This window comes from Pleurodeles waltl, chromosome 5 (assembly GCF_031143425.1).
Source record: "Pleurodeles waltl isolate 20211129_DDA chromosome 5, aPleWal1.hap1.20221129, whole genome shotgun sequence".
Classification (NCBI taxonomy): domain Eukaryota; kingdom Metazoa; phylum Chordata; class Amphibia; order Caudata; family Salamandridae; genus Pleurodeles; species Pleurodeles waltl.
Window position 1 is genome coordinate 116,491,620 of NC_090444.1, and position 14,049 is coordinate 116,505,668.

The following is a 14,049-nucleotide window of genomic DNA, read 5'->3' on the forward strand; positions in this document are numbered from 1 at the left end:
CTCCTCCTTTCATTAGTCGACAATTGAAAAACGTACCACGGGTTTTATACTAGAACGTGATAATTTGTGTTTTTTTTATGTACGTTGTTTACTCGAGGCCTCTTTGGTGAGGTGGGTATTAACATGCACTAAAGAGGGTAATGGCAAAGCGAACGCTCGCTGCTGCGCCTGGCGCTGCCGGGTGTTGCATGTGTGCACACATCCCAACATGATGCCATTCTGCGACCTGTAAGTGGGACTTCACTCCAGCGAGCAGCGGGGCGCTCTACGGGCCGCTTATACGCGCCGAATGCACGACAACACGGGCACGGTGTCCAGCTAGAGGCAGGCTACTGCGCGCAAGGCGACGCACCATGCTTCATTTTCACATATTTACAGTCTGAGGCACGGACAGTAAAGCGGTTTTGCCCAGAATCACGTGCTGTATAGGCGCAGACGCCACGCTCCGCGGTTTAGCCCGCATTTCATGTCCCAGCGCACTCCGAGTTTGAGGGTCCGCCCGCCCCTACATGCAAAGCATACATTATTACATATACATGTGCGGAAAGCAACAAGCCGCGCAGGGCTGGTCCCGGAGCCGTGCATGCACGCGGCCGTACACATGCACCGGAGGGTATTTACCATCGGCGGCGGCGGCGGCCGGGCCGGAGGGCTGCTGCTGCTGCTCGGCGCCGGTTCCTATGGAGACTAACGGGGGCCACAGGCGCCCCGCCGCGCCCCCGAGGAAACTTGTGCCGTCTCCATACTGTACGGGGCAGGGGCACAGGCAGAGCCAGGCTCCGGCCGAGCCCCCTCCTCCCGGGGACACGACGACAACGCACCGCCGCGGGCTGGGAGGCTGGAGTGCTGCCGGGCGGGGGCTCCAGGGGCGCAGGCAGAGCGCGGGCGACGCTCCCGCTGCAGAGCTGCCTCGTCACTCGGCTTCCTCCTCCTCGTACAGTACACTTTACCCACAATACACCGAGGGCCGGGCGCACGGGCACACTGCTGCTGCTGTTTACAGCTCCGAGGGCCAGGCGCGCACTGCTGCTGCTGTTTACAGCTCTGAGGGCCAGGCACAGGCTTCCCTGTTTACTGCTCTGAGGGCCAGGCGCACACTGCTGCCGCCGTGTACAGCTCTGAGGGCCGGGCACACTCCTGCTGCTGTTTACTGCTCTGAGGACCAGGCGCACACTGCTGCTGCTGTTTACAGCTCCGAGGGCCAGGCGCGCACTGCTGCTGCTGTTTACAGCTCCGACGGCCAGGCGCGCACTGCTGCTGCTGTTTACAGCTCCGAGGGCCAGGCGCGCACTGCTGCTGCTGTTTACAGCTCCGAGGGCCAGGCGCGCACTGCTGCTGCTGTTTACAGCTCCGAGGGCCAGGCGCGCACTGCTGCTGCTGTGTACTGCTCCGAGGGCCAGGCGCGCACTCCTGCTGCTGTTTACAGCTCCGAGGGCCAGGCGCGCACTCCTGCTGCTGTTTACAGCTCCGAGGGCCAGGCGCGCACTCCTGCTGCTGTTTACAGCTCCGAGGGCCAGGCGCGCACTGCTGCTGCTGTTTACAGCTCCGAGGGCCAGGCGCGCACTGCTGCTGCTGTTTACAGCTCCGAGGGCCAGGCGCGCACTGCTGCTGCTGTTTACAGCTCCGAGGGCCAGGCGCGCACTGCTGCTGCTGTTTACTGCTCCGAGGGCCAGGCGCACACTGCTGCCGCCGTGTACAGCTCTGAGGGCCGGGCACACTCCTGCTGCTGTTTACAGCTCCGAGGGCCAGGCGCACACTGCTGCTGCTGTTTACAGCTCCGAGGGCCAGGCGCACGGGCACACTGCTGCTGCTGTTTACAGCTCTGAGGGCCAGGCACAGGCTTCCCTGTTTACTGCTCTGAGGGCCAGGCGCACACTGCTGCCGCCGTGTACAGCTCTGAGGGCCGGGCACACTCCTGCTGCTGTTTACTGCTCAGAGGGCCAGGCACACACTGCTGCTGCTGTTTACAGCTCTGAGGGCCAGGCGCGCACTGCTGCTGCTGTTTACAGCTCTGAGGGCCAGGCGCACACTGCTGCTGCTGTTTACTGCTCTGAGGGCCAGGCGCACACTGCTGCTGCTGTTTACAGCTCCGAGGGCCAGGCGCGCACTGCTGCTGCTGTTTACTGCTCTGAGGGCCAGGCGCACACTGCTGCTGCTGTTTACAGCTCCGAGGGTCAGGCGCGCACTGCTGCTGCTGTTTACAGCTCCGAGGGTCAGACGCACACTGCTGCTGCTGTGTACTGCTCCGAGGGCCAGGCGCACACTGCTGCTGCTGTGTACTGCTCCGAGGGCCAGGCGCACACTGCTGCTGCTGTTTACAGCTCTGAGGACCAGGCGCACACTGCTGCTGCTGTTTACAGCTCTGAGGACCAGGCGCACACTGCTGCTGCTGTTTACTGCTCTGAGGGCCAGGCGCACACTGCTGCTGCTGTTTACTGCTCCGAGGGCCAGGCGCACACTGCTGCTTACAGCTCTGAGGGCCAGGCGCGCACTGCTGCTGCTGTTTACAGCTCTGAGGGCCAGGCGCACACTGCTGCTGCTGTTTACTGCTCTGAGGGCCAGGCGCACACTGCTGCTGCTGTTTACAGCTCCGAGGGCCAGGCGCGCACTGCTGCTGCTGTTTACAGCTCCGAGGGCCAGGCACAGGCTTCCCTGTTTACTGCTCTGAGGGCCAGGCGCACACTGCTGCCGCCGTGTACAGCTCTGAGGGCCGGGCACACTCCTGCTGCTGTTTACTGCTCTGAGGACCAGGCGCACACTGCTGCTGCTGTTTACAGCTCCGAGGGCCAGGCGCGCACTGCTGCTGCTGTTTACAGCTCCGAGGGCCAGGCGCGCACTGCTGCTGCTGTGTACTGCTCCGAGGGCCAGGCGCACACTGCTGCTGCTGTTTACAGCTCCGAGGGCCAGGCGCGCACTGCTGCTGCTGTTTACAGCTCCGAGGGCCAGGCACAGGCTTCCCTGTTTACTGCTCTGAGGGCCAGGCGCACACTGCTGCCGCCGTGTACAGCTCTGAGGGCCGGGCACACTCCTGCTGCTGTTTACTGCTCTGAGGACCAGGCGCACACTCCTGCTGCTGTTTACAGCTCCGAGGGCCAGGCGCACACTGCTGCTGCTGCTGTTTACTGCTCCGAGGGCCAGGCGCACACTGCTGCTGCTGTTTACTGCTCCGAGGGCCAGGCGCACACTGCTGCTGCTGTTTACTGCTCTGAGGGCCAGGCGCACACTCCTGCTGCTGTTTACAGCTCCGAGGGCCAGGCGCACACTCCTGCTGCTGTTTACAGCTCCGAGGGCCAGGCGCGCACTGCTGCTGCTGTTTACAGCTCTGAGGGCCAGGCGCACACTGCTGCTGCTGTTTACTGCTCTGAGGGCCAGGCGCACACTGCTGCTGCTGTTTACAGCTCCGAGGGCCAGGCGCGCACTGCTGCTGCTGTTTACTGCTCCGAGGGCCAGGCGCACACTGCTGCTGCTGTTTACAGCTCTGAGGGCCAGGCGCACACTGCTGCTGCTGTTTACAGCTCTGAGGGCCAGGCGCGCACTGCTGCTGCTGTTTACAGCTCTGAGGGCCAGGCGCACACTGCTGCTGCTGTTTACTGCTCTGAGGGCCAGGCGCACACTGCTGCTGCTGTTTACAGCTCCGAGGGCCAGACGCGCACTGCTGCTGCTGTTTACTGCTCTGAGGGCCAGGCGCACACTGCTGCCGCCGTGTACAGCTCTGAGGGCCGGGCACACTCCTGCTGCTGTTTACAGCTCCGAGGGCCAGGCGCACACTGCTGCTGCTGTTTACAGCTCCGAGGGCCAGGCGCACGGGCACACTGCTGCTGCTGTTTACAGCTCTGAGGGCCAGGCACAGGCTTCCCTGTTTACTGCTCTGAGGGCCAGGCGCACACTGCTGCCGCCGTGTACAGCTCTGAGGGCCGGGCACACTCCTGCTGCTGTTTACTGCTCAGAGGGCCAGGCACACACTGCTGCTGCTGTTTACAGCTCTGAGGGCCAGGCGCGCACTGCTGCTGCTGTTTACAGCTCTGAGGGCCAGGCGCACACTGCTGCTGCTGTTTACTGCTCTGAGGGCCAGGCGCACACTGCTGCTGCTGTTTACAGCTCCGAGGGCCAGGCGCGCACTGCTGCTGCTGTTTACTGCTCTGAGGGCCAGGCGCACACTGCTGCTGCTGTTTACAGCTCCGAGGGTCAGGCGCGCACTGCTGCTGCTGTTTACAGCTCCGAGGGTCAGACGCACACTGCTGCTGCTGTGTACTGCTCCGAGGGCCAGGCGCACACTGCTGCTGCTGTTTACAGCTCTGAGGACCAGGCGCACACTGCTGCTGCTGTTTACAGCTCTGAGGACCAGGCGCACACTGCTGCTGCTGTTTACTGCTCTGAGGGCCAGGCGCACACTGCTGCTGCTGTTTACTGCTCCGAGGGCCAGGCGCACACTGCTGCTTACAGCTCGGAGGGCCAGGCGCACACTGCTGCTGCTGTTTACAGCTCGGAGGGCCAGGCGCACACTGCTGCTGTTTACAGCTCGGAGGGCCAGGCGCACACTGCTGCTGCTGTTTACAGCTCAGAGGGCCGGGCGCAGGCTCTCCTGCTGCCCTGTTTACAACTCTGAGGGCCAGGCACACACTGCTTCTGGTACAGCTCTGGGGGCTAGCCGCACGCTGCTGCTGTTTATACCTGAGGGCCAGGCACACACTGCTGCTGCTGTTTATACCTCTGAGGGCCAGGCGCACACTGCTGCTGCTGTGTACAGCTCTGAGGGCCAGGCGCACGGGCACACTGCTGGCGCTGTGTACTGCTCTGAGGGCCAGGCGCACACTGCTGCTGCTGTTCATACCTCTGAGGGCCAGGCGCACACTGCTGCTGCTGTTTACTGCTCTGAGGGCCAGGCGCACACTGCTGCTGCTGTTTACTGCTCTGAGGGCCAGGCGCACACTGCTGCTGTTTGCAGCTGAGGGCCAGGCGCACACTGCTGCTGCTGTTTGCAGCTGAGGGCCAGGCGCACACTGCTGCTGCTGTTTGCAGCTCTGAGGGCCGGGCGCAGGCTCTCCTGCTGCCCTGTTTACAACTCTGAGGGCCAGGCGCACACTGCTGCTGCTGTTTGCAGCTCTGAGGGCCAGGCGCACACTGCTGCTGCCGTTTACAGCTCAGAGGGCCGGGCGCAGGCTCTCCTGCTGCCCTGTTTACAACTCTGAGGGCCAGGCACACACTGCTTCTGGTACAGCTCTGGGGGCTAGCCGCACACTGCTGCTGCTGTTTATACCTCTGAGGGCCAGGCACACACTGCTGCTGCTGTTTATACCTCTGAGGGCCAGGCGCACACTGCTGCTGCTGTTTACTGCTCAGACGGCCAGGCGCACACTGCTGCTGCTGTTTACTGCTCAGACGGCCAGGCGCACACTGCTGCTGCTGTTTACTGCTCTGAGAGCCAGGCACACGGGCACACTGCTGCTGCTGTTTACAGCTCTGAGGGCCAGGCGCACGGGCACACTGCTGCTGCTGTTTACAGCTCTGAGGGCCAGGCACAGGCTTCCCTGTGTACAGCTCTGAGGGCCAGGCGCACACTGCTGCTGCTGTGTACAGCTCTGAGGGCCAGGCGCACACTGCTGCCGCTGTTTACTGCTCAGAGGGCCAGGCGCGCACTGCTGCCGCTGTTTACTGCTCAGAGGGCCAGGCGCGCACTGCTGCCGCTGTTTACTGCTCAGAGGGCCAGGCGCACACTGCTTCTGGTACAGCTCTGGGGGCTAGCCGCACACTGCTGCTGCTGTTTATACCTCTGAGGGCCAGGCACACACTGCTGCTGCTGTTTATACCTCTGAGGGCCAGGCGCACACTGCTGCTGCTGTGTACAGCTCTGAGGGCCAGGCGCACGGGCACACTGCTGGCGCTGTGTACTGCTCTGAGGGCCAGGCGCACACTGCTGCTGCTGTTTATACCTCTGAGGGCCAGGCGCACACTGCTGCTGCTGTTTACTGCTCTGAGCGCCAGGCACACGGGAACACTGCTGCTGCTGTTTACAGCTCTGAGGGCCAGGCGCACGGGCACACTGCTGCTGCCGTTTACAGCTCAGAGGGCCAGGCGCACACTGCTGCTGCTGTTTACAGCTCAGAGGGCCAGGCACACGGGCACACTGCTGCAGCTGTTTACTGCTCAGAGGGCCAGGCGCACACTGCTTCTGGTACAGCTCTGGGGGCTAGCCGCACACTGCTGCTGCTGTTTATACCTCTGAGGGCCAGGCACACACTGCTGCTGCTGTGTACAGCTCTGAGGGCCAGGCGCACGGGCACACTGCTGGCGCTGTGTACTGCTCTGAGGGCCAGGCGCACACTGCTGCTGCTGTTTATACCTCTGAGGGCCAGACGCACACTGCTGCTGCTGTTTACTGCTCTGAGAGCCAGGCACACGGGAACACTGCTGCTGCTGTTTACAGCTCTGAGGGCCAGGCGCACGGGCACACTGCTGCTGCCGTTTACAGCTCAGAGGGCCAGGCGCACACTGCTGCTGCTGTTTACAGCTCAGAGGGCCAGGCACACGGGCACACTGCTGCAGCTGTTTACTGCTCTGAGGGCCAGACGCACACTGCTGCTGCTGTTTACAGCTCAGAGGGCCAGGCACACGGGCACACTGCTGCTGCCGTTTACAGCTCAGAGGGCCGGGCGCAGGCTCTCCTGCTGCCCTGTTTACAACTCTGAGGGCCAGGCACACACTGCTTCTGGTACAGCTCTGGGGGCTAGCCACACACTGCTGCTGCTGTTTATACCTCTGAGGGCCAGGCACACACTGCTGCTGCTGTGTACAGCTCTGAGGGCCAGGCGCACGGGCACACTGCTGCCGCTGTGTACTGCTCTGAGGGCCAGGCGCACACTGCTGCTGCTGTTTATACCTCTGAGGGCCAGGCGTACACTGCTGCTGCTGTTTACTGCTCAGACGGCCAGGCGCACACTGCTGCTGCTGTTTACTGCTCTGAGAGCCGGGCACACTGCTGCTGCTGTTTACAGCTCTGAGGGCCAGGCGCACGGGCACACTGCTGCTGCTGTTTACAGCTCTGAGGGCCAGGCACAGGCTTCCCTGTTTACTGCTCTGAGGGCCAGGTGCACACTGCTGCTGCTGTTTACAGCTCAGACGGCCAGGCGCACACTGCTGCTGCTGTTTACAGCTCTGAGGGCCAGGCGCTCACTGCTGCTGCTGCTGTTTACAGCTCTTAGGGCCAGGCGCACACTGCTGCTGCTGTTTACTGCTCTGAGGTCCAGGCACACGGGCACACTGCTGCTGCTGTTTACAGCTCTGAGGGCCAGGCACACGGGCACACTGCTGCTGCTGTTTACAGCTCAGAGGGCCAGGCACACGGGCACGCTGCTGCTGTTTACAGCTCAGAGGGCCAGGCGCAGGCTCTCCTGCTGCCCTGTTTACAACTCTGAGGGCCAGGCACACACTGCTTCTGGTACAGCTCTGGGGGCTAGGCGCACACTGCTGCTGCTGTTTATACCTCTGAGGGCCAGGCGCACACTGCTGCTGTTTATACCTCTGAGGGCCAGGCGCACACTGCTGCTGCTGCTGCTGCTGTTTATACTTCTGAGGGCCAGGCACACACTGCTGTTGCTGTTTACAGATCAGAGGGCCAGGCACACACTGCTGTTTACAGCTCAGAGGGCCAGGCACAGGCCCTCCTGCTGCCCGATTCACAGCTCTGCGGGCCAGGTACACGCTGCTGCTGCCGCCGTTTATACCTCTGAGGGCTAGGCACACATTGCTGCTGCCGTTTATACCCCTGAGGGCCAGGCACAGGCTCTCCTACTGCCCTGTTTACAGCTCAGCGGGCAGGCACACACTGCTGCTGTTTACAGCTGAGGGCCAGGTGCACGCTCTCCTACCACCTTGTTTACAGCTATGAGGGCTGGGCACATACTCTTCTACTGCCCTGTTTATTGCTATGAGGGCCAGGCGCATGCAGCTGTTTAATCATCAGATGAATGAGCAACTACTAACAGATTTGTGAAGAAAACGTAATTGAGCCGCCACCACATTTATAACCGTGTTGGAGGGCTTTATTAAAGTTTACATTTTCCTCGCTACCAGGCAGCATATTTATGCTGACAAGGCCAGCAATGTTCCCAGCTCCAAAGGGCTGCTACACCACCTGTCAGGCACCAATAATCTTTTAGCCACCACCACGCTACTCTGAAGTAATGGTCGCAGAGCTGTGCTGAATTGTGGCCCATGGGACCTGAAATAAGAGGCAGGGTGCAACTGGAAGCACTGCGCAGGAACTGCAATTACGCAGAGGGGGCTGAATTACTAATGGACTCTATCTTACTAACGCAAGACTGCGATCGGCCAAAGGAAACTCTACGATACTTGTGGTTCCAAACCATTAAAAGAATCTGCTACCAAAAACGAGCCACCATGCAACTTCGATCACATGAAATTGGCAGTGTGTCAATTATATAATAGTACCCCTCTGTTCAACAGGTTCAGGTCCTGATCTTACTGTAGAGAAAATGCCATCATTAATTAAAATATATATATATATATATATATATATATATATATATATATATACACACATACACAAGGTAAAACTTTTTTTGTATGTATGTGTGTGTGTATATATATATATATATATATATATATATATATATATATATATATATATATATATATATATATATATATATATATATATATATTTATTAATTACCTAGCGGCATTCGCCACTAGCTAGTTATAGGTAGGATTACGTTTCTATACAAAAAGCATTTTTTTACTTGCCTATATCTTTGGCACCGGTTGACGAATCTTCACAAAACTTTCCCCCAAAAAATTGCCAGTTCCGTCAACTGCTGCCTGGAAAAGTTTCGGGGTGATCTGTCCAGCAGGGCTGAGAAAAAAGGGGGGTCCCAAAACACGTTTTCCCCATTCATTTTTCTATAGGGATTCTGAACAGCAATAGCTAAAAACTACTGAACGGGATTACACCAAATTTGGCAGGAAGGTAGGTCCTGGTCCAGAAAGAGTATTTTTTTGGTTTTGGTGTAATTCTGTTCAGTAGTGTTTGAGAAATTAAAGAAAATCCAAATTTGTATATCTAGGGACGCAAAGGATTGGCAACCCGTAAGTATCTCGTGCTGAGATCTGATTGGCTGATAACACTTCAACAACAGAAGCTGTTGAAGTGTTGTCAGCCATCTTGGGTCTCGGCTTCAGCTGAGTCCCAAACAAAAAAAAGTTACAAAAAATAAAATAAAATAAAATAGGGCCAGGGTACGAAAACTGTGACCCCTCAGCTCTGGTGCTGGGGGCCCAAAGGGATCCCCAGGACTAAAAAGCATTTTTTATATTTATTTTATTTTACGAGCGGAGATGCAGTGGATCAGGGAATCTGCTCATAAAATAATATTTTTTTTTAAATGCAGTGCAGTCTTCCGCGCTCCCGGTGGGGGATTTGGGGGGAAGGGGGGTCCTCTCTTTCTCTCTCCTTTTTTTTTTTTTTTTTTTTTTTAATTTTTTTTATTTTATGTTGGGGGGGACTGTGGCCATCCTGCTGCCCCGGGGACCACCAGCACCTGAGGTAAATGTTTTAAACAATAAAGGGGGTCCCTATGAGACACGGCGCCCCAGCGGATCTAGTTTAAGGGGGGACGCACAACCCCCCTCGAGGAGCCTCTGGGGTGCCCACACCCAGGAGGTAGCGGTTTGCTGTGGTTTGGCTAAAGAGCTGCAGCCAAGCCACAGCAAACACTTCAGGTTTTGAAAGCGGGACCATTTGAAGCAGGTCCCGCTGTCAAAATCTGAAGTTTCATCTCTGTCCCCTGAACGCGTACAACCAGGGAGCTGCCGTCAAAGCAGCTCTGTGCTTGCTGAAAAAAGGCATTGATTTAAAAAAAAAAAAAAGTAGGGACTGCGGGGAGCCCTTGAAGGCTCCCTTGTGGTCCCCCTAGCCCGTAAAGGACTTTATTATAAAAATTAAATACATTTTTTTAAATAAGTAGGGGCTGTGGGAGCGCCCTTAAGGGCTCCCCCCCGTCCCTACTTTTTTTTATATATATATATATTTTTTTTTTTACCACACAGCCCACAAAGGGCAGGGGAAAATCGAAAACCCCCATAGCTCAGTGTGAAGGTCCAGACCTTCACACTGAGCTATGGGGGTTTGAATCCAGCTGGACTCATTTTTCTCTTTTTTTTTTTTTTTTCGTTTTTTTCTTTAAATGGAAAAAAAAATGTACTTTAAAAAAAATATATTAAATAAAAAATGTTCTTCACTCTAACAAAAATATCTCAAAGTATTTGAGATATTAAAGCCTAAAAAAAAAATCTCACTTTCTTTCTCTCTCTTTTGATCAATTTCTCACACACCCACTTACACACCGACTCGCAGACCCACCCACTCACAGACCAACTGACACCCTCAGACAGCCACTCAGAGACCAGCGCACAGACTGATGCACCCACTTAAACACTGATGTATGCACTCTCACACCCAGACAGACAATCTCGCAGCCACTCTCAACCCCAGATACACCCTCTCACATCTATTCTCAGGCCCGGAGAAGCTGCAGCTAACTCCTACGGTGAAAGGGCTGTGCACAGCGTGGGTTTGGGTGGTTGGGGAGTGTTGGCTCCAGGTCTTGCGGGCAACCTCCTCTGCACATGGGTGAAGGATGTGCACGGTTGGGTGCTTATAGGGCGTTGGCCCCGGGGCCTGTGGCCAATCGCTGTCGCACACGGCCAAAGGCTGTACGCTGTGGTGGTTGGATTAATGTATAGTAATTAAAATTACTATACGTTAAAAAACCTTAGAAATTCACTGAAAAAAACACATGTTACAGGGACGTTATAGTTAGGAAATAGAATTTTAAAAAAAACCTTAGAAATTCACTGATGTAGTATGAGGTCATAAGCAGTGCATTACGGGAGCGCCAGTTATAGTTAGCTGAGGTGCCTGTAACAGCTGACTTTCTACGGTTTTAAATGAGTAAATTCAGAACCCAACTATAACGCCCATGTAACCTTTGGTTTTTCACGTATATATATATATATATATATATATATATATATATATATATATATATATATATATATATATATATATATTTCCACAAAAAAAAAATGTTACAGGGATGTTATACTTGGGAAATAGAATTAAGAAAAAACAAAGAAATTCACTTAAAAAACAAAGGTCACAGGGATGTTTTAGTTAGGTTCTGAATTTACTCTCACAAAACCATAGAATTTCAACAGTTATAGTTATCTCATTAACTATAATTCGTGCCCCTCCACCGGCCCCCAGGGAGGGATGGATGGATGGATATATATATATATAATATAATTTTATTTCTCTCTTTCTTTCTCTCTCTCTGAATTCAAGTGGACACCATCGCATGGTCAGTACAAATACATAGGTTTAGGTTAAAAATTAGCACGTTTCGCAGCAATTTCTTGCACCCTTCTAACAAGGCTCCTCTACTGCCCTTTACAGCTTCACAGGACATACTGTTTCCAAAAGGTTTCCATTAACTGGTGACAATACCGAACAGCAATAGACAGTACCCAAGGAACAATTAAACAATAGAAATGCAACCTATTTCAACATACATGGCTTAGGAGTTAAACACAGGAGGGGCAGTGATCAGCCACTATTGTCATCTACTAAAGGAATGACTTTATAGCCCCCTGTAGTGGGCTATACCGGCCATTAAAAGCCCACTCCAGCATTAAAGGCCCGAGCATAAGATCAGGGCCTTTAATGGCCGGTACAGCCCAGCTACACGGGCTATAAAGCTTTTGGAACATTCCACCTGATCAGGGCAGAATGTTCTAATTAGTCAAACAAAGGCCTCACAGAGCCCAAGCGGGTTGAAATCCCCTCGGGCTCTGAGAGGCCTTTGTTCACAGCAACAGCTCTGAAAGGCAAACATTGGAATGTTGACGCTCTGGGCTTTTATCAGCCATTAGAAGCCCGGAACTACTCCATTGTCTTCAATGGAGCTTTCAACATTCCAGTGTTCTAATATAGCCTTAGAACCCGCCATAGCGGTCTCTACCGGCTATTGTAGGCCCGCTCCCGCATTAACAAGGGAGAGGGCCTTTAATAGCCGGTAGAGCCCGCTACGGCGGGTTCTAAGGCTATTAGAACATTCTGCCATTCAGGGCAGAATGTTCTAATAAATAAAACAAATTCCGAGGGGATTAAAATCCCCTCGGGCTCCGTGAGGCAAAGTGAACATTGGAATGTTGGCGCTGCGGTCTTTTACCGGCCAGTAAAAGCCTGCAGCACTGCATTGTTTTCAATTGAGCTGCCAACGTTCCAATGTTCTAATATAGCTTAGTAGTGGGCTCTTTTGGCCATTAAAGTCCTGCTCCAGCATTAAAGGCCGAAGGCGAGGGCTTTTAAAAAGGGTGCGGGCGCCTTAATGACCGGTATAGCCCACTTGCGGCAGGCTATAAGGCTATTAAAACATTCCATTGCTAGAGGGAAGAATGTTCAAATACATAAAACATAGGTCTCACAGAGCCATAGGGGATTGAAATCCCCTCCGGCTCTGTGAGGCCTTTGTTCACAGCTGTTGCTTTGTGACAAACATTGGAATGTTGGCGCTCCAGGCTTTTATCAGCCATTAAAAGCCTGGAGCACTCCCTTGTCGTAAATGGAGCTCGGAACATTTCAATGTTCTGATTTAGGTTGAGTTTCAAGATGCAATACTCTGGAACTTTATCAAGGACAGAAATCCACTGCCTTTGAGCGATGAGACTGAACGACTGGAATGTGGATAAGGTGCTGGTGGTTTTGCTATGGGCAGTAGACTCCAGCTATCACACTTAGTCTGCGTGCAGAGGGTTCCATATAGCAGAGGCGTGTATCCTCATACCATCTGTATTATGTTGATACGTTCCACCAGTAAGGAACTGGTAAACCCGATGACTGAAGCTTCCCAAAGTCCCAGGACCAGTTTAACAATAAGCATCTTTTTAAAGTTTGAATGATTTATGTCCAGGAAGGTGGAGGTGGTTGATTACCTCTCAGAGGAGCTCGCCTTGTCCTTCTACTCACTGTGGTTGAGACTACACAGGAGAAATGAAAAACTAACTACCTGGGTAGCAGGTGTCCAGCAAAGGCTTCTCAAGCAAAGGAGTGGAAATTATCATATCTCACACAGCGAGACACTACCCTTCACACAGACGGCAGTCACAAGGTTGAAAAACAAAATTAAAAAAAAAACATTTGTCTCATTCAAAATGTCCAAAGAAGCAGGATCTGAAAACAATGAAGAGAGTTCAATAACTCTTCAATAGGGACGTGGCTGAAATTTCGTTTACAGTGCTTGTGAAATAATGAGTGACAACACTGTGGTCCAATAAAGATACACAAATGGTTTGTACTACAGTGGAAGGAAGCCTCCACAAAGGCCCAATTCAGTAGTGTTGATCATTTGTCTGGCAGCTGAGTACATGGAGTTACCAGCCTGTCAATCATCTTAAATTGCCAAAATCGGAGTAATCAACCATTTGAAGGGTGTTGAGGCACAACCAAGGTGGTTTTTTGTAAATCCAGACTTACTATCGGCTCTGACATCTTGCAGGCTAGTTCTCACTTGGCCAGTCTAGGCCTACAGACTGGTCCTCGTGCAGTTTGATACTACCAGAAGGTAGTATCAGGCTGCTAAGTCAGTATAAGCCATTCCGCTCGGTGTGCAGCCACTGAAGATGGTAAGGGGGCCCAGAGTCTGGAGGTGTGACTAAGACACAGCATTAGCAGCGGCTAACGCATGTGGATGCCCCTCCCGGGTGGAGACGCTGCATATGAATGAGGGGGGCACATCACGATCTACTCCATCATCCTTGAATTGACCCCTCTTATCTCTCTCTATACCCCCTCCTCTCCTCATTGTGACTGCTATGGTGCTACCCTGTGAGGTGAAGTCACAGGGAGAGGCACATTATCTAATTCCCCCCCTTTACGGAATCCTAGACAATAAAAGGACATAATAACATCTCTGATGGAAATGCACCAGAATTGCGGCACCACATGACCATTCAATGGTTCTCAGAACTTGC

General features: G+C 54.0%; 1 protein-coding gene across 4 annotated transcripts in view; it reads right to left on the reverse strand.

The window, feature by feature from the left end:
* Positions 1–14,049, reverse strand: part of NCOA1 (nuclear receptor coactivator 1) — a 722,334-nt gene that overhangs the window by 416,619 nt on the left and 291,666 nt on the right. For 3 of the 4 annotated variants that reach the window (XM_069233765.1, XM_069233764.1, XM_069233762.1), the window contains exon 1: positions 622–956. The exons of the other annotated variant lie outside the window; for it this stretch is intronic. The gene's annotated coding sequence lies outside the window, so the exon portion shown is untranslated. Of the gene's footprint in view, positions 1–621; positions 957–14,049 lie in introns of those variants that run through there. 4 annotated transcript variants of the gene reach the window in all.